Genomic DNA, 15,118 nt, shown 5'->3' on the forward strand with positions numbered 1-15,118 from the left:
TGCTATAAACGTAATTTTATATTTCCTTAACCTATCTTCTGTGAGTATTGCCTTGCGTGTTCCTACACTTCTCCGGAATAAAATCTGATGTTCACCGAGGTCGGCTTCTACCAGCTATTCCATTCTTCCGTAAAGGATTTGTCAGTATTTTGAAAACATGACTTATAAACTGATAGTTCGGTAATTTTCACACCTGTCAGCGCCTGCTTTCTTTGGAACTGAAATTACTATGTTCTTCTTGAAGTCTGCTGGTATTTCACCTATCTCATACATCTTACTCACCAAATGTAAGAGTTTTGCCATGGCTGTCTCTCTACCGAGCGAGGTGGCGCAGTGGTTAGACACTGGACTCGCATTCGGGAGGACGACGGTTCAATCCCGCGTCCGGCCATCCTGATTTAGGTTTTCCGTGATTTCCCTAAATCGCTCCAGGCAAATGCCGGGATGGTTCCTCTGAAAGGGCACGGCCGACTTCCTTCCCTGTCCTTCCCTAATCCGATGAGACCGATGACCTCGCTGTTTGGTCTCTTTCCCCAAAAACCAACCATGGCTGTCTCTCCCAAGGCTGTCAGTAGCTCTAATGGAATGTTGTCCACTCCCGAGGACTTGTTTCTACATAGGTATTTCAGTGCTTTGTCAAATTCTTTACGCATTATCATATCACCCTTCTCATTTTCATCTACGACCTTTTCCATTTCCAATGTTGCCCTGAAGTACATATTCTTTGTATAGATCCTCTATATAATCCTTCCACCTTTCTGCTTTCCTTGTTTGCTTAGGATTGGTTTTCCATCTGAGCTCTTGACATTCATACATGTGGTTCTTTTTTCTCCAAAGGTATCTTTAATTTTCCTGTATGTAACATCTATGTTACGCTTGTGATGTATGCTTCTACATCCTTACATTTGTCCTCTAGCTATCCCTGCGTTGCCATTTTTCACTCCCATTCGATCTCATTATTTAGACGTTTGTATTCCCTTTCACCTATCTCATTTATTGAATTTTTATATTGTCTCCTTTCATCGATTAAATCCAATATCTCTTGTGTTACCCAAGGATTTCTACTAGCCCTCGACTTTTACCTACTTGGTTCTCTGCTGCCTTCACTATTTCATCTCTCAAAGCTACCCATTTTTCTTCTCTATATTCCTTTTCCCTGTTCCTGTCAGTCGTTTCCTTATGCTCCCTCAGAAACAGTCTATAACCTCCGGTTCTTTCAGTTTATGCAGGTCCCATCTTCTTAAAGTCGTGCCTTTTGCAGTTTTTTCACTTTCAATCTGCAGTTCATAACCAGCAAGTTATGATCAGAGTCCACACTTGTCCCTAGAAATGCCTTACAGTTTAAAACCTGGTTCCGAAATCTCTGTCTTACCGTAATATAATCAATCTGAAACCTTCCGGTGTCCCTACGTCTCCTCCATGTGTACAGACTTCTTTCATGATTCTTAAACCAGGTGTTAGTTATGATTAAATTACGCTCTGTGAAAAATTCTACCAGACGGCTTCCTCTTTCGTTCCATTCCCCCTAGTCCATATTCACCAACTACTTTTCGCTCTCTTCCTTTTCCTACTATCGAATTCCAGTCCGACTATTACGTTTTCGTCTCCCTTAACTATATGAATAGTGTCCGTCCCCGGTAGCTGAGTGGTTTCTCTGTACTAAAAAACGGAGTCAAGTCGGTAAAGCAGAAGCCAGACTGAGATTCATTGGAAGAGTCCTAAGGAAATGCAATCCGAAAACAAAGACGTAGGTTACAGTACGCTTGTTCGCGCACTGCTTGAATACTGCTCAGCGGTGTGGGATCCGTACCAGATAGGGTTGATAGAAGAGACAGAGAAGATCCAACGGAGAGCAGCGCGCTTCGTTACAGGATCATTTAGTAATCGCGAATGCGTTACGGAGATGATAGATAAACTCCAGTGGACGACTCTGCAGGAGAGACGCTCAGTAGCTCGGTACAGGCTTTTGTTGAAGTTTCGAGAACATTCCTTCACCGGGGAGTCAAGCAGTATATTGCTCCCTCCTACGTATATCTCACGAAGAGACCATGAGGATAAAATCAGCCCACACAGAGGCATGCCGACCATCCTTCTTTCCACGAACAATACGAGACTGGAATAGAAGGGAGAACCGATAGAGGTACTCAAGGTACCCTCCGCCACACCCCCGTCAGGTGGCTTGCGGAGTATGGATGTAGATGTAGACGTAGATGTAATCAACGGATGTCTTGTGACGTCCGCCCAGATCAAACGCAACGAGCTATATCGAACAAAACGAAAAAAAAGAAGAATAAGAAAAGTGGTGAGCGCGACAGAATGTCAATCCCAAGGGCCTGGGTTCGATACCCGGCCGGGTCGCCGGCCGCAGTGGCCGAGCGGTTCTAGGCACTCCAGTCTGGAACCGCGCTGCTGCTACGGTCGCAGGTTAGAATCCTGCCTCGGGCATGGATGTGTGTGATGTCCTTAGGTTTAAGTAGTTCTAAGTCTAGGGGATTGATGACCTCAGATGTTGAGTCCCATAGTGCTCAGAGCCATTTGAAACATTTTTGAACCGGCTGGGCCGGAGACTTTCTCCACTCAGGGACTGAGTGTTGTGTTGTCTTAATCTACATCATTTCATCCCCATCCACGCGCAAGTCGCCGAAGTGGCATCAAATCGAAAGACTTGCACCCGGTGAACGGTCTACCCGACGGCAGGCCCTAGTCACACTACATTTTATTTACCTGAATAATTTCTTTTATCTCATCAGACATTTCCTCAATCTCCTCTTCATTTGCAGAGCTAGTTGGCATATTACCTTATACTACTGTGGTGAATACGAGCTTGGCTACAATAGTGCATTCACTATACTGTTCATAGTAGCTTGCCCGTGTTCGTATTTTGTTATTCATTATTAAACCTATTCCTGCATTACCGCTATTTGATTTTGTATTCATAACCCTGTATTCGCCTGATCAGAAGTCCTGTTCCTCCTGCCACTGAACTTCACTAATTCCCACTTTGATATGTTGATTGTAATGCTGTTATAAGACATAAGTGAGTGTTACAAACATTTCGATCAGTATTATTAGATTGGCAGTGATCTCTCTGCTAAATGTCTTGAGTCCCAGCCGGATTGCATTTCGTAGCGGACGGCTGTGTCTCAATTGGGGTAGGTGTGCCTACGGCTTGCCTTGGCCGATGGCCGTCATCCACGCCACGCGTTGCGAAAACGCGGGCAGCGCCCCGCCACGCCTGGCGCGGGTATATAACTGCCGGCCGGACAGTGCATCGTCAGTCCAGCGCTCCACTCAGCGAGAAACTCACCGACATGGCCTGCAAGGTGGGTGCCGCCGGAAGACTGCACAGCTTCCACCTGCCTACTGTGTTGTGTCAACATATCAGTGGTGTTACAGTTCCGTCATGTGCTTTCAACTTGACAACGTGTTGCCAGCTGCAAAGACAGCGGTGCCGACACAGACGTGAGCACGTGGGACTCTGTATAAACTCGACACGAACGTTGTGTAGGATTCAGTGCCTTGAACTGGCTAGTCAGTGTGACTGTGTTTTAGAGTAGCTAGTTGGGAACTACACGCAATGTGGGGAGGGGATGTGGAGCTTTCTCGAAGATTCCAGATAGAGCATTCTAAAGATAAGAAGGAAAGTTAAACATCTCGTCAACGTAAAGGTCGACTCATTTGAGCATTAGCTCAGAATCAACGTAAATGGAGAAAGGAATCGGTTGTGGATCTCGTTGAAGGACTGAACCAATATTTACCTCTAGTGATTGAAGGAATTTATGAAACATTTAAATCAGGTTGGATGGAACAGAACACGAGTCCAAAGTGAAGTGAATACTTTCTAGACAAAATAATCGCATGCTCACGTGGACAAGCACGAGCCTGTTTCCAAAATCTTACTGATTGGAGTCAAAGGGGAAATGTTTATGCGCGAAAATGAGACGGAAGGACGTACTGAACACTAGTACTGGATGCAGATTTTAATTTGGATTTACGCCACTTTCCTCCGTACAATACATCCTTGAGAGTCGGTCGAGCGCATTATGACCCGGGTGAGGGGTGCCAAGGTAACTCAGTTATTAAGAAGATACCTTTGAACCCCATCACAAATATTTAATCTACTAGCAAGTTTCATTAGAAAGTTCGTCATGTCTCAATGATAGTTACGTCAGTTTTTGAAACGATAAAAAAATAAGATCTTACAAGATAGCGGGGGTTTCCTTTTTCCCAATTTATCTCCAACTCTAAGTAAAGTACGTGGAAGAACGTTACTGCCACACGACGATTGCCGAAGAGAGCAAAATAACGCTGACCATACTAAGCACTCAGTTGCGACATTGCACATGGTATGTTCATTGTAAAACCAAATTCTTATTCGTTTTGCAATACTGTGCCATCAAATTGACGTCACAGACGTAACGTTACTATGTAACTAATGTGGATTAGAAAGATTAGGTGCCAATGTAATGTCGTAATGATGATTGTCTTAGTAGACTTCTAATGGTCAAGAACCTTTCACACGACAGCTATAAACCGGATCTTTAAAACGCCAATGGCCCCCACTTCTCCATCCATAGCCAAATAACTACACCTCCTGACCTTCCTTTTGAAGCTCCGCAGAAGAACGTGCAAAGAACCACTGCCTCACTAGCAAATAAAGGTACACACTATAACTAACAGATTTCCTTTGTTACAGCTGATCGTCCTCGCCGCCTTCGTGGCCGTAGCCCATGCTGGTTTCCTGGGCGCTCCCGCCGTCGTTGCCCCCGGCCCAGCCATCGCCGCCCGCGCTTACGCCGCCCCCGTGGCGTACGCCGCCCCAGCCCTTCGTGCTGCTCCCGTGGCATACGCCGCCCCCGCACTGCGTGCCGCCCCCCTGGCCGTCGCCCCCGCCGTGAGAGCCGCCCCCGTCGCAGTCGCCGCCCCCGCCGCAGTCGCCGCCGAGTACGACCCCAACCCCCAGTACAGCTACGCCTACAGCGTGCAGGACGCCCTCACCGGTGACTCCAAGAACCAGCAGGAGAGCCGCAGCGGTGACGTCGTCCAGGGCAGCTACAGCCTGGTCGAGCCCGACGGTTCCATCCGCACCGTCGACTACACCGCCGACCCCGTCAACGGCTTCAACGCCGTCGTGCACAAGGAGGCCGGCGCCCATCCCGCCCCCGTCGTCGCCAAAGTGGCCGCCCCCGTCGCCTACGCCGCCCCCGCCGTCGCCAAGATCGCCGCCCCTGTGGCCTACGCCGCCCCGGCCATTGCTAAGTACGCTGCCCCCCTTGCCTATGGCAAGGCCATCCTGGGCTAAGCTAAATAAACAACTGTCCAGGCTATATTTATTGTGTGTGTATGAGTTTTGTATGGTATGATGAACGTAACGAATAAAATTCGTTTCTTAAAGTAATCCATTGTTTCTAATTCGTTACCTGAATATTCTCATTTTCCAGTACTGTTTTACTTCATATGTCTGCTTTCACTGTGCATTAATGTCAGATAATACTACGATACTCATATAATGAAAGCTACACTTCGCACCCAAAGAGTAACACTACTGGAATTACAATGTTCCTTAAATATTTACCTTTGACACACTAACAAACTGTTCTAGTTTGTCCCTTATTGCTATCGAAGTGATCACTTAGTGACTGCGGAATCGTTCCCTCAAGGTAAAGTGTTCAATAGAAGGCGCCGCACGTGACAAAGCGTGGAGGGGATAGGGGGTGGGCTCTTACGTTCACTGTCCAGGACCAACAGCGCCGCAAGCAATCGCTGTGTTCTCCCAACATAGAGTCTGAACCTTGCTGCAGCACTGTGTTACAGCGACGAAACGAGCGATGATAATGAAACTGATACTTTTGTGTTTCTTGATGAAGAGGAAAAGAAGAAACCTGACGGAAAAGTGTTTGGGCGAACACTTTGTATCTGAGAGGCCTGCATTCCTCGGGGCATGTAAGGAGGCGAATGGCTCCCCAGGGGGCCGAAAGTAAGGCCTCTCCGGTCAGTCTAACAAACAGGTTCAAGGTGCTGCCTACGGATGACACTGTCCTTCAGCCAGATGCAGTCGCTGGTCCTGTTTAAGAGGAAACCTTCCAGAGGGCAAGAGCCAGACAACCACAGACCATGAGAATATTCGCAGTTGGGAACTCCAATGTTAGTCGCGTTATGGGGCGTCTTAGGCACATGATTACCAAGGAGAAGTAGAAAGCCAGTGTGCACTCCGTGTGCATAACAGATGGAGTCTTTCCAGAAGTGGAGCGGGTTGCCATGAAGAGCACAAGGTGCAGCCAACTGCAGGTGATGTGTCATGTCGGTACAATTGATGTGGTCTCTTTGTATCGGAAAGGATTTTCTCGAGTTTCGTGCGGCTATCAGAAGCTGTAAGGGCTGCCAGTCTTTCTTACGAGATGAAAGCAGATCTTACCACTTGCAGCATAGTCGACAGGACCGATTGCGGACTTCTGGTACAGAGTAGAACATTCAGAGGCTCAGTCAGTTCTGCGACCGTGTAGGCTGCAGATTCCTCGAATTGCGCCATGGGGCGGTGGGTTTTCGTGTTTAGCTAAATAGACCAGGAATGCATTACACACAGGAGGTGGCTACAAGGGTAGCAGGGGCTGTGTGGCGTGGACTGGGTTTTTTGGTTAGAGGGTCTCGGAGAAACACAAGAAGATCTTCAGTCTCAAACGCTGCATGACGAACAGAGGAAGAACGTATATCTATTAATCACAGGTATAACACTTCTAAACTGTAGTAGCTGTGTTGGGAAGTACCAGAGCTCCAAACGCTAGTAGAAAGCACTGACGCTCCAATCGCTACAGGCAGTGAAAGCTGGCTGAAGCCGGAGACAACGTAACTTTGTCTCGAAACCTGGCAGAAATCCAGAGAGATTCTGGTCCTATGTAAAGCACGCTGCCGTCAAGACTCAATCAATGCTTTCTCTGCATGGTAGCAATGGATATACGGTCGATGATAGTGCTGCTAAAGCAGAGCGACTAACCACAGCCTTCGGAAATTCACTCGCCAAAAAAGACGAAGTAAACATTCCAGAATACGAATCAAGAACAGCTGCTACCATGAGTAATCAGCAGTAGATATACTAGGAGTAGAAAAGCAACTTAACTCAATAAAAGCAAGTCTTCTGGACCAGACTGTATACCAGTTAGGTTCCTTTCAGAATATGCTGATGCAATAGCCCAATACTTAACAGTCATATACAACCGCTGGCTTGGCGAAAGATCCATACCCAAAGACTGCAAAGTTGCACAAGTCGCACCAATATTCAAAAAGTGATTCAAATGGCTCTGAGAACTATGGGACTTAACATCTGAGGTCATCAGTCCCATAGAACGTAGAACTACTTAAACCTAACTAACCTAAGGACATCACATACATTCATGCCTGAGGCAGGATTCGAACCTGCGACCGTATCAGTCGCGCGATTCCGGACTGAAGCGCCTTGAACCGCTCGGCCATCGCGGTTGGATCACGCCAATATTCAAGAAAGGGAGTAGGAGTAATCTACTAAATTACATACCCATATCATTAACGTCAATGTGCAGCGTGTACTAACATTACGAATTACCTCGCAGAAAACGGTCTTTTAACACACAGTCAACACGGATTCAGAAAACATATTTCTTGTGAAACACAACTCGCTCCGTCCTCTCACCAAGTGGTGATTGCTATTGGCAGAGGATTTCAATTTTATTCCGTATTTCTAGATTTCCAGATGGTTTTCAACACCATAGCTCACAAACGGCTTGTAATCAAACTGCGTGCTTATGGAATATTGTGTCAGTTATATGACTGGATCCGTGATTTCCTATCAAAGAGGTCACAGTTCGTTGTGACTGATGGAAAGTCATCAAGTAAAACAGAAGTGATTTTTCGTGTTCCCCAAGATTGTTTAATAGGCCGTCTGCTGTTCCTCACCTATATAAACGATTTAGAAGACAATCTGAGCACCAGTCTTAGATTGTTTTCAGATGATGCTGTCGTTTATCGCGTAGTAAAGTCATTAGAAGATCAAAACAAATTGTAAAACGATTTAGAGAAGATATCTTTATGGCGCGGAAAATGGTAGTTGGCCCTAAATAACGCAATGTTTGAAAAGAATGCGTCAAACTGCGGTTACACGATTAAACAATCAAATCTAAAGGCCGTAAGATCAATTAAATACCCTGGAATTATAATTACGGACAATGTAAATTGGAAAATGTTGTGGGGCAGGCGAATCAAAGACTAAATTTTTTTTGGCAGAACACTTAGAAGATGCAACAGATCTACTAAAGAGACTGCCTGCACTCGGCTTGTTCGTCCTCTTTTGGAGCAATGCTACACGGTGTGGGATCATTTCCAGACAGGATTAACGGAGTGTATCGAGAAAGTTCAAAGAAGGGCAGCACGTTTTGTATTATCGAGAAATGGGGGAGAGAGTGTCACGGATACCATACAGGATTTGGGGTGGACATCATTAAAACAAAGGCGTTTCTCGTTGCGGCAGTGCCACCTCACCTAATTTCAATCACCAACTTTCTCCTCCGAATGTGAAAATATTTTCTTGACGGCGACGTGCATAGGAGGAAACGACCATCATAATAAAATAAGGGAAACCGGAGCTCGTAAGGTAAGACACAGCTGTTAGTTTTCTCACAGCTCTCTTCGAGAGTGGTATAATAGAGAATTATTGTGGAGGTGGGTCGATGAACACCCTGCCAGGTACATAAGTGTGATGTACAGAGTCTTCAAGTACATGTAGATGTAAAACAAAACAGCAGAATAAAAATTACTACGAACGCTGGGAGAAACAACTATGGCAGTACTTCTCGATCAGGTATACAGCTGCCGTCGGACTTAAAGCAAAATGTTATAATTCCAGTATTAAAAACGGGATGTGTTTTTAAGTATTTGATAAGGCACAGCTGCAGAACACAAACAAGAATTAGCTAAAGAAGAATGGAACGGCTGGTCAATTTGCGTTCAGGAGAAATACAGGAACATGTGAGGCAATACAGACCTAACCACTCGTCTTACCAGACATGTTGCAGTAAGACTTCTATTTAGCAATTGTAGAGTTATAAAAAAATTGTTAAAGTTCAACAGCAATACATTCTTTGAAACTCAGAAGTTATTGGGGGTATAATTCTGGTAACGAAAGGTGATTTGCGACTTGTGCAGAAATCATATAACAATTATAAGACTCTAAGGACATGAAAGTGAGACAGTCGTTGAAGAAAGCCTGAGAGTGGATAGTATCAGCCGATCAGTCTGCACAGCTAAGTTTAATTCAACGGGTAATTACTTGAAAAGTGGTTAAAAGATATAAATGGGTATTGGAATATAGTCAAGTGTTGTTGGGAGAGATAAAGTAGGAAATGAGACATCAGAAGTAGTAGAACCACTCCGTCTACAAGCCACAAGTGACCTATCGGGACCATCCGACCGCTATGTCAACCTCAGAGGAGGATGCGGATAGGAGGGGCACTGGGTCAGCACACCTCTCTCCTGGTCGTTATGATGGTATTCTTGACTGAAGCCGCTACTATTCGGTCGAGTAGCTCCTCAAATGGCATCACGAGGCTGAGTGCACCCCAAAAATGGCAACAGCGCGTGGCGGCCTGGATGGTCACCCATCCAAGTGCCGACCACGCCCGACAGCGCTTAACTTCTGTGATCTCACGGGAACCGGTGTATCCACTGCGGCAAGGCCGTTGCCGCAGAAGTAGTAGAAGCACTTTTCTTATTCCTGCATCAAATGATGGTAGAAGTACAAGGGATTGAAATACAGACTGACGATGGGCAAAAAATGACAAATATCTCCTAAAAAGAGGAATGTGCTAACATCGAAAAGAAACGTACTTTTCAGAAAGTGCGAGAATCATCCGAAAATTAACCTTAACAAACTTATTAGGAAAATCATAAAACTCCAACTACAGAATCACCATCAAAGCATCTGTCACTTCTCTTAATAAGAAGACAAATCCCACCTGCAGAAAATTCTGCCGCATGTGACTGTAGCCATTCCGGAACAGAATCTCGAATTTCTTGCCCGGATTCAAAGCTAGTTTTTCATTTTCATGAATAAGTGGAAATGACTTGGCGCCAAGTCTGAGCAGTAGAATGGATGTTCAAAAATGTTCTGTTTGGACTGATGCGATAATTTTTGTTTACCGCGTAGAGTGTGGCCGAGCATTATCGTGCGGAAAGACTTCACCGTTGCTCTAGTGCCGTGTCTTTCTTCTTATTTTTCTAACTGTCTCATGACAGGCTGTAGAATTGACTGCCGTTTCCCTTTCCGCAACATGCACCAAACAGATTCTTTTAGGATCTCAATTAATGGCAGTCATAACCTGGCTTGCAGAGATTGGTAAGCGTTTTCCGGTTTGACGGACGAGGCGTTACGACTCCCTACAATTGATTGCATAGGAAACCCATGTCGTGTCACCGGTTACGATTCCGTTCAGTATAGGGTTTCTCCTTGTGCGTCAAATGAAGAAAAGAGTCCAGAGAAGAAGTCATCCGTTGAGTTTAATGGTTCTCAGAATGGAGTTATAGTAATATAATTCTTTACTTACGATCTGATGCAGGAAACTCTTGGAAACTTGTCCAGCAGTGGAGAAATCAGTCTGCAATACGAAGAGTTCTGTGGCCGACAGAAATAATGACAATAACGTTACCCAGAGCTAATTCGAACTGTAACGTTTAAGATCGCAATATTGTCGGCGGACCTGCAGAAAGCTAAGTTTAACAGAAAGCAGAACGTAAACAGCCAGTGCAACTGCTTTTCACTTATAACTAAGCAATATCGGCTTGACATGGAGCGACATCATCTAATGAGATGCGCGATCTTCAACGGTTGTGAACACGCATGAACGATCTACGACAGGCAAAGCTGCGAGACAAATATCGATTCATTCAAATGCCAGTCGACATCTACAAAATGGTTCAAATGGCTCTGAGCACTATAGGACTCAACATCTGAGGTCATCAGTCCCCTAGAACTTAGAACTACTTAAACCTAAGGACATCACACACATCCATGCCCAAGGCAGGATTCAAACCTGCGCCCGTAGCAGCAGCACGGACTGAAGTGCCTACAACCGCTGGGTCACAATGGCCGGCTCGAAAGCTACATTTACGGATAATGAGGGAGGAAGCGAGACACCAGTGTGTCATAGATTGTAGTTTCATGAAAGCTTTATACATGCGACGGCAAAATCGTCCACCCAATTTTAGAACATTATTTGATGAGTACTAACCAATACAAACATAATGACGATGAAGTTACTTGTAACTCGATGTCACTTTGGCACTGAATGTAGCTATAAAAAAAAGCAAACGAGCTACTGAGGAAATACACGGGTATCTATCGCGTAAAAAGCTGAGAAAAGCACAAATGTTACAACTGAATAAAGCGGGTAGAAGAAGCAAAAGAAAAAAATTGTTATCTCTAAAGAAAATGCTAAACCATCAAAATCGGAGGTTAGTCCAACTATAGAGACTGGAAAGAATTTTAATCAGGTTAGTGTGTCCTGCATTTCAAATATTTAAATTTCAGTAAAATTCAAAAACTGTAATTTTACGAGTTTTATAGCTTGTAAATAATAATCATGGGAACCGTTAGGAAAGCGATAATTGGTTGTAACAACAACAATACACTATAAATTTTAACATATCTCTCTCTCACACAGACATTGTCTATCTCCCTCCCTCGTGAAGACAACAGTGTTGTTGTAATATCTTTTGCTGGAGAGAGGTCACTGAAAACACAAAACGGTAATTAACAAAAAGTTGAAAATATCACCAAAAACAAATCTCAGGTATTGTTCGCATCTGTCAGTTGCCATATTCTTTTCTTTTTTTTTTTTTTTTTTTAAACAAAAAGTGTCGTTGGCACGAAGTTGATGACATAGGTGCTTAATCTAATTTCGAAAGAATGACGGGCCAAATACTTTTGGAATAAATATCCCAGTGAAGTACAGATAAATTTCAGAAAACCACAGTAAACTAAAATCAGGGTAACAGTAGGATTATAGTCACCGTGGAAGCAGTAGTCCTTGATGTTGTTGTGGTTTTCAGTCCAAAGACTGGTTTCATGCAGCTCTCCATTCTACTCTTTCCTGTGCAAGCTTCTTCCTCTCCGAGTAACTACTACGATTTTTACCCCCCATACTTCCCTCCAGTACTACGCTGGTGATCCCTTGATGCCTCAGAATACGTCCTACCAACCGAGTCCTTCTTTTAGTCGGGTTGTACCACAAATTTCTCTTCTCCCCAATGATATTCAGTACCTCCTCATTAGCTACATGATCTACCCATATGTTCTTGCTTCTGTAGCAACACATGTCAAAAGCTTTTATTACCTTTTTGTCTAAATTTTTTATCGTACATGTTTCACTTCCATACATGACTACACTCCATACAAATACTTACAGGAAGAAGTTCATGACACTTAAATCTATACTCGACCTTAACAAATATCAATTCTTCAAAAATGCTTTTTTGCCATTGCGAGTTTACATTTTATATCCTCCCTGTTTCTTGCTTCCCAAAAAGCAAAACTCGTCTACTGCTTTAAATGTCTCATTTTCTGATCTAATTCCCTCAGCATCACCTTATTTAATTCGACTACATTCCATTATCCTCGTTTTGCTTTTGTTGATGCTCAGCTTATATCCTCCTCCTAAGACACTATCCATTCCGTACAACTACTCTTCCAAGCCCTTTACTGTCTCTGACACAATTACAATGTCATCGGCAAACCTCAAAGCTTCTTTTACACCAAATGGATTTTAATTCCTACTCCAAATTTTTCTTTTGTTTCCTTTACTGCTTGCTCAGTGTACAGATTGAATAACATCGGGAATAAGCAACAACCCTGTCTCACTTCCTTCTCGAACATTGCTTCCCTCTTGTGCCCCTCGAATCTTACAACTGCCATCTCGTTTCTGCACAAATTGTAAATAGCTTTCCGTTCCCTGTATTTTATCCCTACCACCTTTGGAATTTGAAAGAAAATATTCAAGTCAACATTGTCAAAAGCTTTCTCTGAGTCTACAAACACTATAAACATAGCTTTATCCTTCCTTAATCTATCTTCTATGAGAATCGTAAGATCAGTACTGCCTCAGGTGTTCTTACATTTCTCCGGAATCCAAACTGATCTTCCCTGAGGTCGGCTTCTACCAGCTTTTCCATTCTTCTATATAGGATTTGTGTTAGTATTTTGCAAACGCGACTTAGTAAACTGACATTTCTGTAATTTTCATACCTGTCAGCGCTTGGTTTCTTTAGAATTGGAACTACTATATTCTTCTTGAAGTCGGAGGGTATTTCACCTGTCTCATACATCATCCTCACAGAGATTGAGGAGTTTTGTCATGGCTGGCTCTCCCAAGGCTATCAGTAGCTCTAACGAAATGTTGTCTACTCCCGAGGTCTTGTTTCGACTTAAGTCTTTCAGTGCTTTGTCAAAGTCTTCGGCCGGCCGGGGTGGCCGAGCGGTTCTAGGCGCTACAGTCTGGAACCGCGCGACCACTACGGTTGCAGGTTCGAATTCTGCCTCGGGCGTGGATGTTTGTGATGTCCTTAGGTTAGTTAGGTTTAAGTGGTTCTAAGTTCTAGGGGACTGATGACCTCAGAAGTTAAGTCCCATAGTTCTCAGAGTCTTTTTTTTTTTCAAATTCTTCTCTCAGAATCGTATCTCTCTTCTCATCTTCATCTACGTCCTCTTCCATATCCATAACGTTGCCATGAAGTACATCTCCCATGTATAGACTCCCTGTATACTCCTTCCATCTTCCTGATTCCCCTTCTTTGCTTAGGACTGTTTTTCCATCTGACGTCTTGATATTCAAACAGATGGTTCCCTTTTTAATTTTCCCCTTTTAATTTCTCTATTCGCAACATCTAAATCCTTACATTTGTCCTTTAGCCATTCCTGCTTAGCCATTTTGCATTTCCTCTCGATTTCATTTTTTAGACATTTTTATTCCCTTTCACCTCCCTCATTTATTGTAATTTTATACTTTCTCCTTTCATTGATTAAATTCAATAGCTCTTGTGTTGTCCAATGATTTCTACTACCCCTCGTCTTTTTACCTACTTGGTCATCTGCTGCCTTCACTGTTTCATCTCCCAAAGCTACTATTCCTCTTCCTCTGTATGTTCTTGTCAGTCGTTCCCTAATGCTCCCTCTCAAACTCTCTGCAACCTCCGGTGCTTTCAGCTTATCCAGCTCGCATCTACGTGAATTCCTACTTTTTGGCAGTTTCTTCACTTTTAATCTGCAGTTCGTAACCAATAAATTGTGGTCAGAGTCCCTATCTGCCCCTGGAAATGTCTTATAATCTAAAACCTTGTTTCGAAATCTCTGTCTTACCACTATATAATCATTCTGAAACCTCCCGGTGTCTCCAGATCTCTTCCACGTATCAACCTTCTATCATCCTTCTTAAACCAACTGTTAACTACTATTATGCTCTGTGCAAAATTCTACCAGGCGGATTCCTCTTTCGTTACTTTCCCCTAGTCCATATTCACACACTACTTGTCCTTCTCCTGCTTTTCCTACTATCGAATTCCATTCCTCCACGACTATTAAATTTTTGTCTCCCTTAACTATCTGAATAATTAATTTTATCTCATCATACATTTCCTCACTCTCCTCATCATCTGCGGAGCTAGTTGGCATATAAACTTACACTGCTACGGTGGGTGTGGGCTTCGTGTCTCTCTTGGCTACAATAATGCGTTCACTACGCTGTTCGTAGTAGCTTATCCTTGTTCCTATTTTGTACTCAATATTAAACCTACTCCTTCATTGCCCCTATTTGATTTTGTATATACAACCCTGTATTTACCTGACCAGAAGTCCTGTTCCTCCTGCCACCGAACTTCACTGATTCCACTTTCATATGTTGACTGTGTTGCTGTAATAAAACATAACTGAGTGTTCCAAATATTTCGATCAATATAACTAGAATGGCAGTGGCCTCTCTGCTAAATGTCTTGACTACCAGCCGGATTGCATTTCGTAGCGGACGGCTGTGTCTCAATTGGGGTAGGTGTGCCTACGGCTTGCCTTGGCCGATGGCCGTCATCCACGCCACGCGTTGCGAAAACG

At 43.9% G+C, this 15,118-nt stretch overlaps 1 pseudogene; it reads right to left on the reverse strand.

Moving 5' to 3' along the window:
- Positions 1-9,591: 9,591 nt before the first annotated feature.
- On the reverse strand, positions 9,592-9,709 carry LOC126459735 (5S ribosomal RNA; annotated as a pseudogene).
- Positions 9,710-15,118: the final 5,409 nt, after the last annotated feature.

Source organism: Schistocerca serialis, chromosome 2 (genome assembly GCF_023864345.2).
Source record: "Schistocerca serialis cubense isolate TAMUIC-IGC-003099 chromosome 2, iqSchSeri2.2, whole genome shotgun sequence".
NCBI lineage: Eukaryota > Metazoa > Arthropoda > Insecta > Orthoptera > Acrididae > Schistocerca > Schistocerca serialis.